Below are 12207 nucleotides of genomic sequence, written 5' to 3'. Positions count from 1 at the left end.
CATATTTACTAGTTTAGAATGCTGGCTGCAATAATGTAGGTCCTATTTACTAGTTTAGAATGATGGTTGCAATAATGTAGGCCTTTTTACTAGTTTAGAATGCTGGCTGCAATAATGTAGGTCCTATTTACTAGTTTAGAATGATGGCTGCAATAATGTAGGCCTATTTACTAGTTTAGAATGATGGCTGCAATAATGTAGACCTATTTACTAGTTCAGAATGCTGGCTGCAATAATGTAGGTCCTATTTACTAGTTTAGAATGCTGGCTGCAATAATGTAGACCTATTTGCTAGTTCAGAATGCTGGCTGCAATAATGCAGACCTATTATGGTGAGGATTTGGGATAGTCTTAAAACAATATGTTTAATAAAAATGTACTATCACTGGATTTGAACTTGAAATCAGAGGCAGACACTTAGACCCAACTATCATCCCCATCCCCAACACTTTAGCAAAACTGAAACCTACTGGATTGTATCAGCGCTCACTGTTGCCCGGTTTCCACATCATCTCCCAACGTCAAATTCGGACTTGTATCACGGGTGACCTGGCTGCGTAGGCTTACCAATGTTCACAGAACGGGGATCGCTCTTATGACCGGTCTCTGGAAGTCGTCAGCTTGGTTCTCTGGGAGAGGAGGAGGAGAAGGAGGCCCAGCACTCTCGCTGGAGGAACTGTCACTATTCTGGAGGGGAGGAAAAAGAGGAGGAGCAAGGCCAGTGTCATTGACGGGCCGAGCAGTCAGGTCTCTGTCAGGACTGAAAGGCTGCTAGTGCTAGCTGCTGATGGTAGTGTCCACCTGTGATGGTGTTTGGTCAGTGGAGGACGAGGTGGTAGCTTTGCTGATGTGGTTATCTTTGGTAGTTTGGCACCAGCTTAGTCAGATAAAGACTTTTAGATTTTTTTTTGTCACCACTTGGTCTTGCTTTTTGTTTATCCATCATGAACAAGCACTCACTCTCCAGCCGAATCCGACCTGATTCACCTTACTTTAAAAAAACTTGATAACCAATTAGGTGAGGAGGCCAAGGCAGGCTGCCGCCGGGGTCGTTGAGAAATAGGTTAATTAGATGCATGACAACTATGTTGTCTCACTTACTACCAGGTAGGACGACACAAACACTTTGGTTGCTGGATGTGGAAATTAAAAAGGAGTGTTACTGTCAAAATGATTTATTATAAAAATGTAAACAACAAAAAACCATAGGCCTAGGTGTGAGATGATGGGTACACGGCCCCCCAGAGCTCGGGCCCCCACAGCACCCGCTACGCCAGAGATTCAACTGCAGAATTCACGGATCCAATCATGTCAGATCAGTGATTTCTCCAAGGAAGGGAAGAAGGAGGGATGGAACCATGATTCATGTCTCATTTAATGGACATGAATATACATGGTTGGGATACATCTCTGTCTGGAGCAGAGTACTGAACTGTAGAGAAGCCATATCTGTCTGGAGCACAGTACTGAACTGTAGAGAAGCCATCTCTGTCTGGAGCACAGTACTGAACTGTAGAGAAGCCATCTCTGTCTGGAGCACAGTACTGAACTGTAGAGAAGCCCACTCTGTCTGGAGCACAGTACTGAACTGTAGAGAAGACATCTCTGTCTGGAGCACAGTACTGAACTGTAGAGAATACATCTCTGTCTGGAGCACAGTACTGAACTGTAGAGAACCCATCTCTGTCTGGAGCACAGTACTGAACTGTAGAGAAGCCCACTCTGTCTGGAGCACAGTACTGAACTGTAGAGAAGCCATCTCTGTCTGGAGCACAGTACTGAACTGTAGAGAAGCCATCTCTGTCTGGAGCATAGTACTGAACTGTAGAGAAGCCATCTCTGTCTGGAGCACAGTACTGAACTGTAGAGAAGCCATCTCTGTCTGGAGCACAGTACTGAACTGTAGAGAAGCCATCTCTGTCTGGAGCACAGTACTGAACTGTAGAGAAGCCATCTCTGTCTGGAGCACAGTACTGAACTGTAGAGAAGCCATCTCTGTCTGGAGCACAGTACTGAACTGTAGAGAAGCCATCTCTGTCTGGAGCACAGTACTGAACTGTAGAGAAGCCATCTCTGTCTGGAGCACAGTACTGAACTGTAGAGAAGACATCTCTGTCTGGAGCACAGTACTGAACTGTAGAGAAGCCATCTCTGTCTAGAGCACAGTACTGAACTGTAGAGAAGCCATCTCTGTCTGGAGCACAGTACTGAACTGTAGAGAAGCCATCTCTGTCTGGAGCACAGTACTGAACTGTAGAGAAGCCATCTCTGTCTGGAGCACAGTACTGAACTGTAGAGAAGCCATCTCTGTCTGGAGCACAGTACTGAACTGTAGAGAAGCCCACTCTGTCTGGAGCACAGTACTGAACTGTAGAGAAGCCATCTCTGTCTGGAGCACAGTACTGAACTGTAGAGAAGCCCACTCTGTCTGGAGCACAGTACTGAACTGTAGAGAAGCCATCTCTGTCTGGAGCACAGTACTGAACTGTAGAGAAGCCATCTCTGTCTGGAGCATAGTACTGAACTGTAGAGAAGCCATCTCTGTCTGGAGCACAGTACTGAACTGTAGAGAAGCCATCTCTGTCTGGAGCACAGTACTGAACTGTAGAGAAGCCATCTCTGTCTGGAGCACAGTACTGAACTGTAGAGAAGCCATCTCTGTCTGGAGCACAGTACTGAACTGTAGAGAAGCCATCTCTGTCTGGAGCACAGTACTGAACTGTAGAGAAGACATCTCACCCAGTGCTCCATATCAGGAACTAAACACTTTTTTATTACATATATGTATTTATTCAGTTTTTATATTTCATATATTTCAAGTTACTACGCATTTTATGATTTACAATTTCAGCTGACTTCATACAGTTAGATGGGTCAGAGGGTCAGGTGCATTCAAGAGCATTGAAGTGTTTACCTTGTTCTCCACGTACTTAATCATGTTTATAAGAAGTTTCTAAGTAGATCTTCTACTGAAGAGTTATGGTGGGTTGGCGGGGGTTTGGAATGATAAGTGTAAGTCAGATTTTATTGATCAACAATTGATGAATGTTTAGGATACTGTTAGTCATCCGCGCCAGTTGTGTGTGTGTGTGTGTGTGTGTGTGAGAGAGAGAAACAGTTGCCCATTACCAGAGGTGTAAAGTAACTCATTACTTTACTACTCCCGTTACTGTAATTGAGTAGCTTCTCTGAGTAATCTTACTTAAAAAATTTCATTTAAACTAACAGTACTTCTACTTTAGTAGGATATTTCAGTACCCTTTCCACCCCATTTACTCATTTACACTTACAGTAGATCTGTGTGATTGGGGCAGGTTAAACCTGGTTAGATCTGTGTGATTGGGATAGGTTAAACCTGGTTAGATCTGTGTGAGGGAGGCAGGTAAACATGGTTAGATCTGTGTGAGGGAGGCAGGTAAACCTGGTTAGATCTGTGTGAGGGAGGCAGGTAAACCTGGTTAGATCTGTGTGAGGGAGGCAGGTAAACCTGGTTAGATCTGTGTGAGGGAGGCAGGTAAACCTGGTTAGATCTGTGTGAGGGAGGCAGGTAAACCTGGTTAGATCTGTGTGAGGGAGACAGGTAAACATGGTTAGATATGTGTGAGGGAGGCAGGCAGGTAAACCTGGTTAGATCTGTGTGAGGGAGGCAGGTAAACCTGGTTAGATCTGTGTGAGGGAGGCAGGTAAACCTGGTTAGATCTGTGTGAGGGAGGCAGGTAAACATGGTTAGATCTGTGTGAAGGAGGCAGGTAAACATGGTTAGATCTGTGTGAGGGAGGCAGGTAAACCTGGTTAGATCTGTGTGAGGGAGGCAGGTAAACCTGGTTAGATCTGTGTGAGGGAGGCAGGTAAACATGGTTAGATATGTGTGAGGGAGGCAGGTAAACATGGTTAGATCTGTGTGAGGGAGGCAGGTAAACCTGGTTAGATCTGTGTGAGGGAGGCAGGTAAACCTGGTTAGATCTGTGTGAGGGAGGCAGGTAAACCTGGTTAGATCTGTGTGAGGGAGGCAGGTAAACCTGGTTAGATCTGTGTGAGGGAGGCAGGTAAACATGGTTAGGTACAGTGCCTTGCGAAAGTATTCGGCCCCCTTGAACTTTGCGACCTTTTGCCACATTTCAGGCTTCAACCATAAAGATATAAAACGGTATTTTTTTGTGAAGAATCAACAACAAGTGGGACACAATCATGAAGTGGAACGACATTTATTGGATATTTCAAATTTTTTAACAAATCAAAAACTGAAAAATTGGGCGTGCAAAATTATTCAGCCCCCTTAAGTTAATACTTTGTAGCGCCACCTTTTGCTGCGATTACAGCTGTAAGTCGCTTGGGGTATGTCTCTATCAGTTTTGCACATCGAGAGACTGACATTTTTTCCCATTCCTCCTTGCAAAACAGCTCGAGCTCAGTGAGGTTGGATGGAGAGCATTTGTGAACAGCAGTTTTCAGTTCTTTCCACAGATTCTCGATTGGATTAGGTCTGGACTTTGACTTGGCCATTCTAACACCTGGATATGTTTATTTTTGAACCATTCCATTGTAGATTTTGCTTTATGTCTTGTTGAAAGACAAATCTCCGTCCTATGGACAGAGTCTCCCACCTCAGCTGTAGATCTCTGCAGTTCATCCAGAGTGATCATGGGCCTCTTGGCTGCATCTCTGATCAGTCTTCTCCTTGTATGAGCTGAAAGTTTAGAGGGACGGCCAGGTCTTGGTAGATTTGCAGTGGTCTGATACTCCTTCCATTTCAATATTATCGCTTGCACAGTGCTCATTGGGATGTTTAAAGCTTGGGAAATCTTTTTGTAACCAAATCCGGCTTTAAACTTCTTCACAACAGTATCTCGGACCTGCCTGGTGTGTTCCTTGTTCTTTATGATGCTCTCTGCGCTTTCAACGGACCTCTGAGACTATCACAGTGCAGGTGCATTTATACGGAGACTTGATTACACACAGGTGGATTGTATTTATCATCATTAGTCATTTAGGTCAACATTGGATCATTCAGAGATCCTCACGGAACTTCTGGATAGAGTTTGCTGCACTGAAAGTAAAGGGGCTGAATAATTTTGCACGGCCAATTTTTCTGTTTTTGATTTGTTAAAAAAGTTTGAAATATCCAATAAATGTCGTTCCACTTCATGATTGTGTCCCACTTGTTGTTGATTCTTCACAAAAAAATACAGTTTTATATCTTTATGTTTGAAGCCTGAAATGTGGCAAAAGGTCGCAAAGTTCAAGGGGGCCGAATACTTTCGCAAGGCACTGTATGTGTGAAGAAGGCAGGTAAAACCTGGTTTTGAATCTGGGTCAATTGAAATAGATTTGGCGGTGAACTTATACGGCACCATTCTGCAGTTTCTCCAGATACGCCAAAGCATTCCTCAACTTTTACACATTTCTATTTGTCATTGAGTTACCCCTCACACACCTGGATGTGTGTGTGTGTTGGCCTTTACCTCTTGTTGATTTGTTTTCTCATCAGTGATGACATTTTGGCAGATGAGTCAGTTACTCGCAATCTCGCAAATATGCAGCATCGGTACTGCACGTATGTGTGTGTATCTGAGTGCCTCAATAGTACACACACACACATATACACACTATCACGCCCTGACCTTAGAGAGCCTTTTTATGTCTCTATTTGGTTTGGTGAGGGTGTGATTTGGGGTGGGCATTCTATGTTTTTGTTTTCTATAATTTTGTATTTCTATGTTTTGGCCGGGTATGGTTCTCAATCAGGGACAGCTGTCTATCGTTGTCTCTGATTGGGAACCATACTTAGGTAGCCCTTTTTCCCTCCTTTCAGGGTGGGAAGTTGTCTTTGTTTGTGGCACATAGCCCTTAAGCTTCCCGGTTGTTTTGTATTGTTTATTGTTTTGTCTGCGTCATTTCAAATAAAAGGAATATGTACGCTCACCACTCTGAGCTTTGGTCCACTTCCTTTGACAGCCGTGACACACACACACACACAGACAGACAGACAGACAGACAGACAGACAGATGTGATAGAGTGTGCTGCATTAGTCAGAGCCGTGGGCTGGAGTGGAAAGTTCCCTTTTACAGGGCTATCCCCCTGCTGGCACTGAGACTGGAGATCTTAGCAAGTACAATCCGGGCTGTGGAGATATGTCAGTTATGTGTTGTTATGTATAGTATGTTCAGTTTGTATGCAACACTCAGTTTGCGCAATGTATGTGTGATTATACTGTATCTTGTGAGGTCAAGCCAAAGGGCACATTTCCATCACAGTGAAGTCTTTATTCTATTCTGTTCTAATGTATTTTATTGTATTCTAATCTAATCTGTTCTATTGAAATTGCTATAATGCAGAGAGGAAACTTTTGGACACATAGAAAGCTACTACCTGCAGGAGTGGGCCCTCCATGGTACATACCTGACAACGTGTCCCTGGAGGAATGGGCCCTCCGTGGTACATACCTGACTAGGTGTTCCTGGAGGAGTGGGCCCTCCATGGTACATACCCGACTAGGTGTTCCTGGAGGAGTGGGCCCTCCATGGTACATACCTGACTAGGTGTTCCTGGAGGAGTGGGCCCTCCATGGTACATACCTGATTGGTGTTCCTGGAGGAGTGGGCCCTCCATGGTACATACCTGACTAGGTGTTCCTAGAGGAGTGGGCCCTCCGTGGTACATACCTGACTAGGTGTTCCTAGAGGAGTGGGCCCTCCGTGGTACATACCTGACTAGGTGTTCCTGGAGGAGTGGGCCCTCCATGGTACATACCTGACTAGGTGTTCCTGGAGGAGTGGGCCCTCCATGGTACATACCTGACTAGGTGTTCCTGGAGGAGTGGGCCCTCCATGGTACATACCTGACTAGGTGTTCCTGGAGGAGTGGGCCCTCCATGGTACATACCTGACTAGGTGTTCCTAGAGGAGTGGGCCCTCCGTGGTACATACCTGACTAGGTGTTCCTAGAGGAGTGGGCCCTCCGTGGTACATACCTGACTAGGTGTTCCTGGAGGAGTGGGCCCTCCATGGTACATACCTGACTAGGTGTTCCTGGAGGAGTGGGCCCTCCATGGTACATACCTGACTAGGTGTTCCTGGAGGAGTGGGCCCTCCATGGTACATACCTGACTAGGTGTTCCTGGAAGTGACTGGAGGTGTGGAGGCGGCCTTCACGTCGGGAAGTCTGTCAGTAAGTATGCTCCGATTGTCCTTACTGGTGTAATAACTGTCATGTAACAGTGTCCTTATGTCATCATCTCCTAAATGAACAATAAGGACAGATTACTAGACAAAAGCTCAACGCCTCTCATCTCTCTCCCTCTATCGTTTTCTGTGTTCTCTCTCTCTTTCTGAATGAACTCAGTAGCTCTGTGATGCGTGCCTGAACCCATTGATTGTCAAGTTACACCTAATTTACCCACATGTGTGTGTATATGGGTGCGGCCTACTGCAGTGTGCCATGGCTGTCCAGTGATGCAACACATATACCCAACCTGTCAGACTCTGTTTGTACCTGAGGTTCCCTCAGGTCAAATACTCTTATGTGTGTAGAGATGTAGGATCTTGATTTGATCACCCTGTTACATCATAAGTTTACTGCAATTCAGAACATTTAAAAATTGTAGTATATTTGAGGTTTAAAAAGGCTTCTGAAGTTTGTTATTTCCACTTTGCAACTTCAGACTCGATTTTCCCTTATGAAACATGTATCAATATCAACAAAAATGTACATCAACTATGGATGTGTGTGTTACTGTTGGCCTTTACTTCTAGTTGATTTGTTTTCTCATCAGTAATGACAATTCGGCAGATGATTCAGTTGCTCGCAATCTGGCAAATATGCAGCATCGGTACAGCACAAGTGTGTGTGTGTATGTGTGTGTGTGTCTGGGGGTCCCAATAGTACACACTCACAGACAGATGTGATAGAGTGTGCTGCATTAGTCAGAGCCGTGGGCTGGAGTGGAAAGTTCCCTTTTACAGGGCTATCCCCCCGCTGGCACTGAGACTGGAGATCTTAGCAAGTACAATCCGGGCTGTGGAGATATGTCAGTTATGTGTTGTTATGTATAGTATGTTCAGTTTGTATGCAACACTCAGTTTGCGCAATGTATGTGTGATTATACTGTATCTTGTGAGGTCAAGCCAAAGGGCACATTTCCATCACAGTGAAGTTTTATTCTATTCTGTTCTAATGTATTTTATTGTATTTTATTATATTCTAATCTATTCTAATCTATTCTACTCTAATGTACATTATTTTATTGTATTTCATTATATTATATTATAATGTATTTGATTATATTCTAATCTAATCTGTTCTATTGACATGGCTATAATGCAGAGAGGAAACTTTTGGGCGGGGCATGATGGACACATAGAAAGCTACTACCTGGAGAAATGGGCCCTCCATGGTACATACCTGACTAGGTGTTCCTGGAGAAATGGGCACTCCATGGTACATACCTGACTAGGTGTTCCTGGAGAAATGGGCCCTCCATGGTATATACCTGACTAGGTGTTCCTGCAGGAGTGGGCCCTCCATGGTACATACCTGACTAGGTGTTCCTGGAGAAATGGGCCCTCCATGGTACATACCTGACTAGGTGTTCCTGGAGAAATGGGCCCTCCATGGTATATACCTGACTAGGTGTTCCTGCAGGAGTGGGCCCTCCATGGTACATACCTGACTAGGTGTTCCTGGAGGAGTGGGCCCTCCATGGTACATACCTGACTGGGTGTTCCTGGAGGAATGGGCCCTCCGTGGTACATACCTGACTAGGTGTTACTGAAAGTGACTGGAGGTGTGGAGGCGACCTTCATGTCGGGAAGTCTGTCAGTCAGTATGCTCCGATTGTCCTTACTGGTGTAATAACTGTCATGTAACAGTGTCCCCATGTCATCATCTCCTATATGAACAATAAGGACAGATTACTGGACAAAAGCTCAATGCCTCTCATCTCTCTCCCTCTATCGTTTTCTGTGTTCTCTCTCTCTTTCTGAATGAACTCAGTAGCTCTGTGATGTGTGCCTGAACCCCTTGATTGTCAAGTTACACCTAATTTACCCATATGTGTGTGTATATGGGTGCGGCCTACTGCAGTGTGCCAGGCTGTCCAGTGATGCAACACATATACCCAACCTGTCAGACTCTGTTTGTACCTGAGGTTTCCTCAAGTCAAATACTTGTGTGTGTGTGTGTGTGTGTGTGTACAGATGTAGGATCTTAATTTGATCACCGTGTTACAACAGAATTTTACTGCAATGCAGGACATTTGAAGTTTAAAAAGCCTTCTGAAGTTTGTTATTTCCACTTTGCAATTTCAGACTCGATTTTCCCTTACGGAAATGTATCAACCCCTTCAAAAATATTATAATCCACATAATAATTCACATTTCCTGTTACTGAAGCATTTTTTTCCTGCTGTATCATACTGGCTCAAATTAAGATCCTACATCTGTAGGTGTATATGTGTGGGAGACATAAAGATTAGAATACAGATTAACACACCATATCCATGATCATTCGTCATTGTCACATCTTTCATGGCTTCGTTTACATCTGAAAAAAAATGAAACTGTGTGTGTGTGTGTGTATGTGTGTGTGTGTGTGTGTGTGTGTGTGTGTGTGTGTGTGTGTGTGTGTGTGTGTGTGTGTGTATCAGGCATTTAAAACGTTGAACATTGTTAGCTGAGGTACCGTTTACACCCTGAGGCAGCAACTGTATGACCTAGTCTGACCTGGCTCCACACACGCACGCACGCACGAACGCACTCACACAAACACACACACTTGAGTGGGAAGATGAAGAAAGGAATCCACATAGTGTGTGTGTGTTTTAATTCATTGCTAACTTTGCTCTGTAATAACCCCAAGTAATCATAATAGCAGGAATTCCAGCCAACGCAGACGCACACAGCACTCTTACACTGGCTCACAAGTATAGCCTGCTCTTAGAGGTATAACACTGAGTTTTTAACTATTTACATGTTGCATTGCATGTCTGCCTGTTTGTGAATAAATGTGAAAATCTTAATTCTTCATCAAAAATAACATTTGAATACCAACATGAAAGATAGTTTACTGAACTCTGTTGTCCAAATCAACTCATCCCCCTTAGGCACCCCTTCATACCCACCCCAAATCAACTAATACCCCTTAGGTATCCCTTCCTCCCAATCCCAAATCAACTCGTCTGGTAGGTACCCCTTCCTCCCCACCCCAAATCAACTCATACCCCTTAGGCACCCCTTCCTCACACCCCAAATCAACTCATACCCCTTAGGTATCCCTTCCTCCATAACCCAAATCAACTCATACTCCTTCGGCACCCCTGCCTAGTGGGCACAGGATTGGAAATATATTAACGTTTAAAACATTTGCAAAACTTAAAAAGAGATATTGGCTGTCAAAGAGAAATGTAGATCTGTTTCAGATGAACATCATGAGCTGAGGCATGTAGGATGATCAACATCTGACCTTTCACCATTGACCTTTTATTACAATTCTTACAATTCTTGCTCACCACATTACAACTCTGACCTTTAGCATCACCCCTGGGTGGCAGATAGCCTAGTGGTTAGAGCGTTGGGCCAGTAACCGAAAGGTTGCTAGATCAAATCCCTGAGCTGACAAGGTAAAAATCTGTTCTGCCCCTGAACAAGGCAGTTAACCCACTCGTTGTAAATAATAATTTGTTCTTAACTGACTTGCCTAGTTAAATAAAGGATAAATAAAAACTGCTCATAATCAAAACCAGGGGCTCAACCTGGGTATTGGGTTCATCAGTCTTATTGGGTTCATCCACAGGCTTATTGGGTTTATCCACAGGTATTGGGTTCATCAGGCTTATTGGGTTCATCCACAGGTATTGGGTTCATCAGTCTTATTGGGTTCATCCACAGGTATTGGGTTCATCAGGCTTATTGGGTTCATCCACAGGTATTGGGTTCATCAGGCTTATTTGGTTCATCCACAGGTATTGGGTTCATCAGGCTTATTGGGTACATCCACAGGTATTGGGTTCATCAGGCTTATTGGGTTCATCCACAGGTATTGGGTTCATCAGGCTTATTGGGTTCATCCACAGGTATTGGGTTCATCAGGCTTATTGGGTTCATCAGGCTTATTGGGTTCATCCACAGGTATTGCAAAGGTGTTTCATAGAATATGTCATATTCGCACGCTTGCGATGCGAGGGCTAGGATCGGTGATTCCCGTGGGTGCCACATCTCCACATTGTCAACTTCCCATCAGCACTCGGTAAGGAGTCCCTCTTGTCAATTCCAGCAAGAGGAATCTCCTCAATGAACCACGAGTAAGAGAAATGACAGGAGAGAAGAAAAAGTTATGGCACTCACCTGACTGCATGCCTGTAAGGCAGGTATGAACCTGTGCCCCACCCGATTCCCGGTAGTGCTGAGCTGGCGTATGATGTGTATCGGGGTCATACTGGGACAGCTTATGCAATTTAGTGCTGATGGAAATGCAGGCGATGTAATGATTTAGCCATTATACAACCTGCGATTCACTGGTTCAGAGCCCTTTATGCTTCTGTCGTCCCATATACGAGTTGATAATGGCAGATTTGGTCATTGATAAGAGCCTACATTAGAACTCAGTGGCTGTACTGTAACATATGATGTCAGAGCTCAAGCTCTCTGCTTTACAGTGCTGTATTGGTTTCTACTGACAGCCGTTTTGTTCTAAACGTGTGTGCCACGCTGATTTGGCTACTTCTGCATATTTGTTGTTGTCTGAGTGAGGGGATGCTGTACATTAGAGAGGATTCAATGTGTTCTGAAAGAGGAGACCTGGAGGGTTATAGTAAATACCCATTTCATGTCAATACAAGCAAACCACACACCTGAGTCGAAATGTGCACTTTGCATTTCCATATTTGAAAACCTGTGGCTATGGCTATGTTAGATGTAATGTTACAAGGATAACGTGTCAGACCCTAGGTTGTCCTGAACTGAATTAGCCTATGTTAGATGTAATGTTACAAGGATAACGTGTCAGACCCTAGGTTGTCCTGAACTGAATTAGCCTATGTTAGATGTAATGTTACAAGGATAACGTGTCAGACCCTAGGTTGTCCTGAACTGAATTAGCCTATGTTAGATGTAATGTTACAAGGATAACGTGTCAGACCCTAGGTTGTCCTGAACTGAATTAGCCTATGTTAGATGTAATGTTACAAAGATAACGTGTCAGACCCTAGGTTG

This window comes from Oncorhynchus mykiss, chromosome 2 (genome assembly GCF_013265735.2).
Source record: "Oncorhynchus mykiss isolate Arlee chromosome 2, USDA_OmykA_1.1, whole genome shotgun sequence".
Taxonomy (NCBI): Eukaryota; Metazoa; Chordata; class Actinopteri; order Salmoniformes; family Salmonidae; genus Oncorhynchus; species Oncorhynchus mykiss.
The sequence above is the reverse complement of the archived record's forward strand: the minus strand, read 5'-3'. Positions refer to the sequence as shown.